The sequence below is a fragment of the Palaemon carinicauda genome, chromosome 28 (genome assembly GCF_036898095.1).
Source record: "Palaemon carinicauda isolate YSFRI2023 chromosome 28, ASM3689809v2, whole genome shotgun sequence".
NCBI lineage: Eukaryota > Metazoa > Arthropoda > Malacostraca > Decapoda > Palaemonidae > Palaemon > Palaemon carinicauda.
In genome coordinates, this window is record NC_090752.1 from 89,174,358 (window position 1) to 89,184,156 (window position 9,799).

Here is a 9,799-nt window from a genome sequence, read left to right on the forward strand (position 1 = left end):
ATAATATATATTTATATATATTTGTGTGTGTGTTCATATTCAAGAGTTCAGCAGTCCCGAAATTGGGCTATAGCTTTAAAAGTGACGTCAATACCTAGTGTATTTTGTTTTCCGGGAGAAATATTAACAAGCCAATTCCCAAGTTGCGAATACTTGGAGTTTTGTTTTCTCTTCGGAAATATTGACAGGTGAATCCTCAGGGGTAAAACAAACTGCCAATGTAACTGCAGTTGAATAAATTGAAATATATATCCTGTATATTTTACTTTTATTTTGAACAAAATGAGAACATGGCGCGTTCAGAAATGTAAGAACGAAAGATAATAATTTTCATTAATCGTTGTCGTTATGTAAATTGATTTTTAGTTAGAAATAAAATTTTAAGTAAATTCTTCGCCACTTTTTTCTTGTAGAAAAAAATCTAGAACGGTAATGGTTGATGCATCGGTTTTAAAGAATAAAGTAAACTAAACTAAAGGACACTCAAGAATGGAAACCTCCGACACGGAAGCTTATTTCTGGTTGGCGTGGAATTTCATATAGTCAAATATGAACCAAGTTTGAAGTCTCTATGACAAGGATGTCCAAACTTACAGCTAATAACGTGATATGTACGTTTTGCTCGTCCGTGACCTTGACCTTTGAAATTTCCAGTTTCCTTTAATCCCACTGCTGTGTTGTCTAGAGGTTTTAGATTGTGTAAAATCAGTGTGGGTTTATTCCCAGGTGGAAAGGTGTATATTTTTCCTTTCATATATATGGCGTTCATTGGAGTGTGTATCTGAGAATATTTTGACGCAACAAAAACAAACCATTATGACTTTTACATGTTCAGTAACTAATGAATGTGACAAGCTGAAAGTAATTTTATTATTCTTTTCTTTTGATTTTAGTTTAAACATTTATGAAATTGTATCCGGTAGCCTGTTTATTTTGAATGGTACCAAAGACGCGTGTCATCAGCACCTAATTACTTTTCTTTTCTCTCCGATTGTCCTAAGCCTCCTGTTTGTCGTGCCTTCTGTAATTTTATGAAATTCTGTCAATGACGGATGAGAGAGGCTCCGGCCTCGCAAGAGAATAGAGTTTTATTAAACTAGAGGAAAGTAACCTCGAAACCCTTTCAGTACAGAAGATCCTCAAGTTACCAATTGAATTGGTTCCGAAAACCTGTTTGCAAGTCGAATTTTGTCAACTTATGGTCTAGGTTAAACCCAATCTGAATCCCATGCATATGATTTCCAACTGCAAAATTCAATAGATATTTTGGTTCCATATGAAATAAATATCTTTTTATTACAAATGTCGTTTTGTTTACTGTATTGAATTATATAATATTGTTTTATTATAATATTTCTCTATCTTATCTTTATTTTCAGTTGGATTTGTTTATATCCCTTCTGTAATGTTAACCAGTGTCAATGAAATACAAAACAATTAAAAAGAGAAAGGGATCCTCGTTTAATCACCTGATAGGTGTGGGGCCGTGGGCGGTGTGATTCCAGAAAGTGCTGGCTGCGACACAACACCGTAATCTAGTTACCAATTATAAGATTCATTGTCTAAGGTCAGGGAAACTCAGTCTTTGTTTAATGCATGGCTACTAAATCGTTCTGTTCCGTCTCTACCTGGAATTTAGCTCTATGTCTGATATATATATATATATATATATATATATATATATATATATATATATATATATATATATATATATATATATATATATATATATATATATATATATATATACACACACACACACACAAGTTGATAACGGATAACATTCCAATTAGTAAAGTTCGGCGTTTATAATAAATCGGTTGTGTTTTCCAGTATTTATGTTTTGAGATGGAAACTTTCCTGGCTGCGCTCAAACAAAGAAATAACTTCTTAAATGAGTATTTCTCTCCATGTATCCCTCTCTCCATTAAATGATATTGTTCGCTTAAACATGAAATAATTTTTTACAGACGTTTGCAATTCCGATTATAGCTGTATCTTTTGTGATTGATGGTCAGTCGCTTGTAATTACTGGTGTATCGATCATTAAATTTTGTGTAGTTTAACATTTTATACAATGCATTCAATACAGCAGATTGATAATTGCAATTGATTTCCTATTTTAATGAAGTTATTATGCTTGAGTTTCCAGATATTTTAAAGGAATATTAGTAGGAATCTCTATGAATACCTTTTTATTTTTGCACTCAGCAGCAGTTTTAATATATCATAATGTTCATCTGGATTGATTTCAACTCTTCCATTTTTTTTTATTTTTACCCAATACATTGTCTCCTCGCACATCTTGTTATTTCTCTTATTCATTCGCATGAGATAAAATGATTTAATTTGTATTATTGTTCAGTGTTTCGGTTATTCAAACTTTTCTTGGCTCGATCACTTGATGCAAATTACTCTGCCCTTCAATCATTAGGCCTCAACGAGTAGTTTTTCTTGATCCCTGTATAATAGTGATTATGTTGGTCCCTTGTCAGGCTGGGAGGAACGTGGAGAGGAGAGGTCCCCCCCCCCCTTTTATTTTTTTGTCTTTTTTTTATGTCAACTACCCCCCCAAAACTGGGGGAAGTGCCTTGGTATATGTATATGTATGTTGGTTATATTCATCTCTCTTTATAACATCTGATATTGTTTATTTTCTATTTGCTTTATTTATTCAGTTAAATAACAGGTATTTATTTTTCTCGAACACCGCTCCAATTTTTTTTATGGGTTATCTCTCTTTTGTTTCATTCCTGTTATCGGCGTCAATGACCTTAGATGTCAGGATGCCTGAAAACCTTAAATCAATCAATCAATCATTCAATCATTCCTGTTACTTTTTTTTATTGCAGGTGGAAAGTTTCCCTGGTTGCTAATTCACCACAAAATTATTTTTCCTTTTTGGGGGTTCGAAGGTCTAGGACAGAGGCTAACCTGACCTGACTTAACCTGACCTAATTCTTAAGAGTGTTCTGTTCTAATGCTACTCCTTCCACGCCAGTGTTGAAAGTTTGCAATTAACTTTTTATTCTGATTTTCTTAATCATATCCTCCCATCTATCGAGAGGAGGGAGTAAGCCTTATTTTGTTGGTAATCCCCACTATTTTTTCTCCTTCTTTTTTATTATATACCACCTCTGGGAAAGGATGCAACATCATTAAAAGTAGTGATAACAAGCGGTATCAGACACGGTAAACCCCGACCCTCGCACGTGAACCCTCACGAAAACACTATACCATTGCTCTAAATGTTTTTATAGAGTTGCAATATCTGTCGGTAATAATAAACAAGTGTGTATCTGTGCTTGTTTGAGAATTATGGCCCTCTTAAATGGGGTGACCTTGAAATTTCGACACCCTTGTCCTTGAACCCACCAATTTTCAAAACTATGCATTTTCACTATTTTGATATATCGAATTATATTTTCGGCACCGGAAATTGAAAAAATTGGTTTTGGTTTTTAAGTAAAGGGGATAATATTTGACGGAGTTATAATCTTAAATCGGTTCTGACCTTTTGGGTCACTCTGACCTTGACCTTCATTGTATGAGGTCCAAATTTTGATGCGGTTTATTGTGTTTCATAGTGCATTCTTTTAGAAATTTCAATTAAATTGTTGTATTAATTTTTCTATAAAGATGTTAACAAAGGAAAAACCGATAAACATGCACACAGACAAAGAAATCTACAAAAAAAAAGAAAAAAAAAACAATATCCCTCGCCCACCTTAGAGGGAACGGGATGATAATAATAAAAAGTAAAACCAACAGAAAATAAACCAATGACTATTCCAATTGAAGGAGCGGCCTCATCTGAATAGAAACGAGATCGTAAATATGCTCTCAATATTCATACGATGATCGACGAGTGAGAGAAGTAAACAGACCTCAGATAAGACCAAACGCTGCAGCATCGCCTCACGCAAAAGTTCATTCACAGACTTGGTGCTTCTGAATTAACTTTTGCTGGGAACTAGGTTGAAAGGTTTTTATCACTTCTTTTACAAAACTTTCGATTTGCTCTATTAAATTCATCAATAGATGAGAATGCCGAGATGAATCATGGAAATATCACATTTGAAAGATTGGAAAATGATTAAATTAAAAGAATGGCAGGCGTAGTAAGGATAACAGAGGTGATAAGAGTGGCACGACTGAAATAGTGTGGGCACGTGTTGAGGAGGAATGGTGGGGAGGGAGGGAAGAGGAGATCGAGAGGGAGACAGAGAATTAGATTGCGAGATAAGGTGAAGGATGGTGTTGAGAAAAGAGGTTTTGTGGAAAAGGATGCCTTTGATAGAAGGCATTGGAGAGGGCGTATCAGGCAACCGACCCCTTAATGTAAGGTAACTGTGGGAAAATAGGAATTGTATCAATAGATGGGAGAAGATGATAACTTTGTCATTTAACCCAATAGGCTGATTAACTTGTCAATCTATCCGTGTCTATATCTTGACGGCCTTATTAGTTTTGTTGCCTCTAGAATTGTTGAGTACAGTAAATCCAAAGGGTAAATAAATATTTTGACGATTTTTAGAAAGGTCCTTCAATTAAGAACGGATTTATTTCGAGTTTTATCACTTATTTTATACAATTCAGACCAAACAAGCAGACTTTTTAATCACTCTTGATTATCATAGTATTTAGGGTAAATGTAACACTAGAGAGAGAGAGAGAGAGAGAGAGAGAGAGAGAGAGAGAGAGAGAGAGAGAGAGAGCATCATCAACATCAACCCGTAAAACACTGCGCTGCTCAGAATGGCCCAGGTGTTAAGAGACAAATGACCGGAATTAAATCGTATTATAAGAGGGAAGATAAGAGGAACATATTTTGTACAGTTGCTCACTCGCTGCTACCGCCCTGGTTTTTTTTTCGATTTTTTTCACATGAAATATGAGAAATTTTAGTTGGAATTGTTATCATATTCCTTATTACGTCCGTCTGGAAGGTTATATTTTCACTCCTCTGTATCTGTTTGTTTGTCACCAGCCGAACTCAAAATGTTACCACTTAACTTGGAAGTGATTAGATTTTAGTGGTGATCTGGATCACCATCCGGGTTAAGGGTTTTTGTTATGCAGTAGACTTGAGTAAAATGTTGTCAATCTTCATTGGCGGAGGTCTGAAATATCTGAATGTTCCTTCTTTTTTTACTTACTATCATCATTAGTACTATCATCATTAGTACGGGACAGTTTTCCAGAGTGAATGAACATGATTTGAACCCATGACGAGCAAAAGGTTGTATACTGTGTTGCAATGGTTTATTACCTATTGCCCTAAGCTGTTAATTACATATTTGGTAGTTAGGTGACCTGGTAGGAAGAAGTAGAGGGTATGCTGATGACGCTGTCATTATGAACAGAAAACTATAGGATTTGCAAAGCTTGCTTACCAGCATGCATGGAAAATCACAGGAAGTGGGCTCAAGATAAATAGAAGAAAGACCGAGATGATCAGAACGGAATATGCAATGGAAAATGAAATATTACTGGAAGGAGAAAAGATTAATGATGTAGAATCATTTAGGTATTTAGGAAGTATGATATCTAATACAGTGTCTTTAGCATTGGAGTTTCATGAAAGATTGAAAGAAGCAAATCGGGCAAAGGCTAGGTTACGTAAAATTTGGAAATCAAATCGCTTGAAATTACATATAAAAATCAGGCTATATATTTAGTGAGATCGGTGTTACTGTATGGACATCAATCGTGGTATGACAATGAAACGATGTCCATTAGATTTTGTAGATTAGAGAACAAAGCCCTCAGAAGAACATTGGGAGTTAAATGGCAGGACAGGATTAGAAATGAAACTATAAGAGAGATTACTCGATAGTCATATGTGGAAGAGATCATGGTGAGGGGTAAATGGAGATGGTTTGGTCTTGTTCCTCGCACTTCTCAAAGAGAGATTAGTTCATTGAACTTTTAACTGGGCTTTACAAGCACTAGAGGAGTAGGAAGACCCAGACCTACATAGCTGAGGACTTATGAAACGTGAAGTAGGTGAGAAGACTGGCGAAATCTAACCGAGCCCTTTGCGTCAATAGGCGTAGGAGGATATTATTATTATTATTATTATTATTATTATTAGCTAAGCTAGAATCCTAGTTGGAAAAGCAGGATGCTATAAGACCAAAGCCCCCAACAGGAAAAAATAGCCATGTTTGAGTCCCGCTCATATAGTTTCTATAGGCTTACCTGTTGAGTCATCATTAAACATTGCCTTGCCCTCCCTGGCCATAGCTTGGGTGGAGAGGGGTCTCGGGCACTGATCATATGTATATATGGTCAGTCTTTAGGTCATTGTCCTGTTTGCTAGGGTAATATCACTATCCCTTGCCTCTGCCATTTATGAGAGGCTTTTGAATCTTAAAACAAGGAAAAAAAGTCTCTTAATGATGTGATCCTAGAAGTACTGGTATATATGGGAAGAGATGGACTGTTAGGTGCGACAGATATATTTGGCTTCCTGGAGGAAGAAAGGTTATAAGCAAAAAGAGAGTTCCAAAGAATGACAGTGCAAGGAAAGAAAGTCATTGAGTTATGGGACCCTAGAATGACTGCTGGTTGTTTTAAGGTCTTGGTGCAGAAGGAAGAGGAGAATTAAATTTCCCATTCACCTCAACGGAATATTATTGACATATTTTCATCGACAGATGATTTTAAACGATTATTGGTGAAAAGCAATCCACTAAAAAAAAACTCAACCTTTTCAAATGTAAATTGCTGAATGATATTTTGGAAATATTCCAAAAGCCGCACATTTAGGAAGCTCTCGTCTTCGCACTTGTGTTGCAGTGTATAAACGTGTGCGCACGAATGGTGTCGTGTACGGGCGTGTGTTTGAGTATGGGATCAAAGGCCCCTGAGTCGTTTTAAGAGGATTGGAATGTGATTGACACCGATGATGGAGAGGAAGGTTTGGCGAAACCTTTTTTGGTATCAATCCTCTTAATCAAGAGGGGACGGACAAAAAAATCAGACAGGGAAAACCGAGGGAAATCAGGAAATAGGTGGAAATATAGACAGTATATCGAAATGAAAATATTTAGGAATGGGATAAGAAATGCATGAAATTGAAACTGAGAATTGAGTAATAGAAAGAAGGATGAATATGTATAATTCAGAAGGGTGGATAGTTCATGAAGAATGGAAAATGGTCAGTCATAAAAGATTTCGGAAATGAAGGAAAACTAAAACCGAAAATGTAGAGGCCTTTCAAATTCGATGCAGAACTCAGGTAAAGTTATAAAATTTGCCTGAGAGAATATTCTCGGATTGAATTTTTATTCTTAATGGAGTCACCGTGAACAAACATCTTTTACTTTATATGCATTATTCAATTCCTAAACGTGGCTGGGTACTCGTGAGATTGAAAAGAAAAAAATCTTAAATATCTTTCATTGAAAATAGCTTTTACTCCACTACATAGGCAATGAAATGGTTGACAATTTTCTTTATTATTTCTTAAACTATTCATGTAATTATAAACGAAGGTAAAAAAAAAAATTTCCCAGTAAAAACGTTTAAACTATATTATGCAAATATCTTTACATTATTTTCAAATGATGTACTTTTATTTATTTATTGAAAATGGATCATATCTATCTATGGCTTAGAATATATCCTACTCATTCAGGTAATTTTAACAATTATAAAAACTTTGGAGTTTTAATAGAGAAATGTTCAAAACGAGGAAAATTAATATTTTATTAATGATTTTATTAATGTTAAAATTTCAGTTAAGTTAGTTTGTTGGAAATCCTATAAAACCACCTCATTATTGTTTCTATTGAAATTATGTAATGATCTTATGGTGCAATTTTTAAATGTCAATTGCATGCAAAGCAATCTTCCACAGAATTGAATTCCCATATGGTGAAAAAAGAGTAAATACTATATCAATAGCAATTCGGATAATTCAATCAAAAACATAGAGACGTTTCCGTACTTGAAAAAAAGAAATAAAGAAATTTTGCCTTGGCAAATCATACATATCATGCGGTACACTGTAAGCGTTACTAAAGGGTATTTCCCGGGTCCATTCTGCCCCAATCTGCGTCCACTTTTTAGCCTTCCACTTGTACCTCAGTCCTGAATGGCCGTCTGGCCTCATCGCCATGTCACATGGCCCTAGGCTGGTCCACACGCTACGTTTTGCACAACCTTTTGTCTGCACAGTTCAAGACGTTGCAGAAAAAACGTTGCGTGTGGACAGGAAAACAGCTCAGTTTTGACTCCAGCGCAAGACGGTACAGTTGCAGCCATGACTGCGCTGGGAGAGCATAGATATCAATGAACTGTGCAGACAAGTCGGTATGTGTAGACGGTTGCACCGTCTTTCGTTTCATTTTGTGCCTCAGTTTTAATTTAACAAGCGACAATGGCAGACCTTAGGCAATGTTCTCGAGAGTTCCTCACAGAATTTATTGCATTTTACGAAAGTTTCCCATGCATTTGGCGTGTCAAATCAAAGGTTTATAGTGACCGGGATAAAAAGGGGAAGGCTTTCATGTGGTGAAATTGCTGTTCTCATACACATATTTTCTTTAATGATATGGGGTGTTACCAGCTCCAATAAATAAGTATATGTTTCTATGTCCATTCGCAAGTAATTGCGCCAATCATTAGGCTCATCACGTAGTTCACGCAGTAATTTAATATGGGAGAAATTTTGCCTTTTCAAAAGCCACTTTCACGACTACTTTGAACGCCGGGTGCTGCTGAGACGTTCCAATATTTTTTCTTTTTTTTTCGCAACACAACACGTCAAAATTGACAAAAGGAGTACCTCCTCCATGACGATGCTGACAAAACTGAGCGAAACTCTTGCAAATTGTAAGGTTTTCACTCCGTCTTAAGACTGTGCAGACAAATTGTTGTGCAAAACAGAGCGTGTGGACCTGCCTTAATCAATATTTACCAAATCCAGTAACGTTTGGCGAGAAATATTTGTAAAAAAAATTCTAGTGTCTATAAGATCAACTAACTGAGAACAGCAAGTTACAATTCAATATATCCTTCCTTAGGAATTTTTTACTTTATATTATATGTATATATATATATATACATATATATATATATATATATTTATATATATCTATATATGTATATATATATATCTATATATGTATATATATATATATATATATATATATATATATATATATATATATATATATATATATATATATATATATGATATATACACACATACATACATACATACATATATACATAAACATGATACACACACATATATATATATATATATATATATATATATATATTCCGGTCACGCTCCGATATCCTCGTCCCTCAGCGTTGGGTGGAAAGAGAGAGTGATCATACCCTGGTGAGAGGGGTATCGTGTGCGTGTATGTTTATGTTAATTTTCAACCATAAGTTTTGACGGGTCACGTACGCTAGTTATTTATATAAAAAGGCCTACAGCATCGTAAAAAATATAGATCATAGACCTTGCTTTTATTTGTTTGAAGAAATATGTTTGCATGATGCGAGTGATGTTTTAATAAACATGGTAGTAAAGATTCTTCATTACTTGTTTCTCGCATTGTTGCTTTGGATGAAAAAGACACGGAGGGACATTAATTCTGTATGAATATTCAACTGCATATGTTTGTTGCATTTATTGTTTTCCAGAAACTGCTCCAATTTTTCAACACACAGACAACAATGACAGCAGGCAGATATATTTCTTTGTTAAGAGGAAGTGGTTTAAAATATATATATATATATATATATATATATATATATATATATATATATGTGT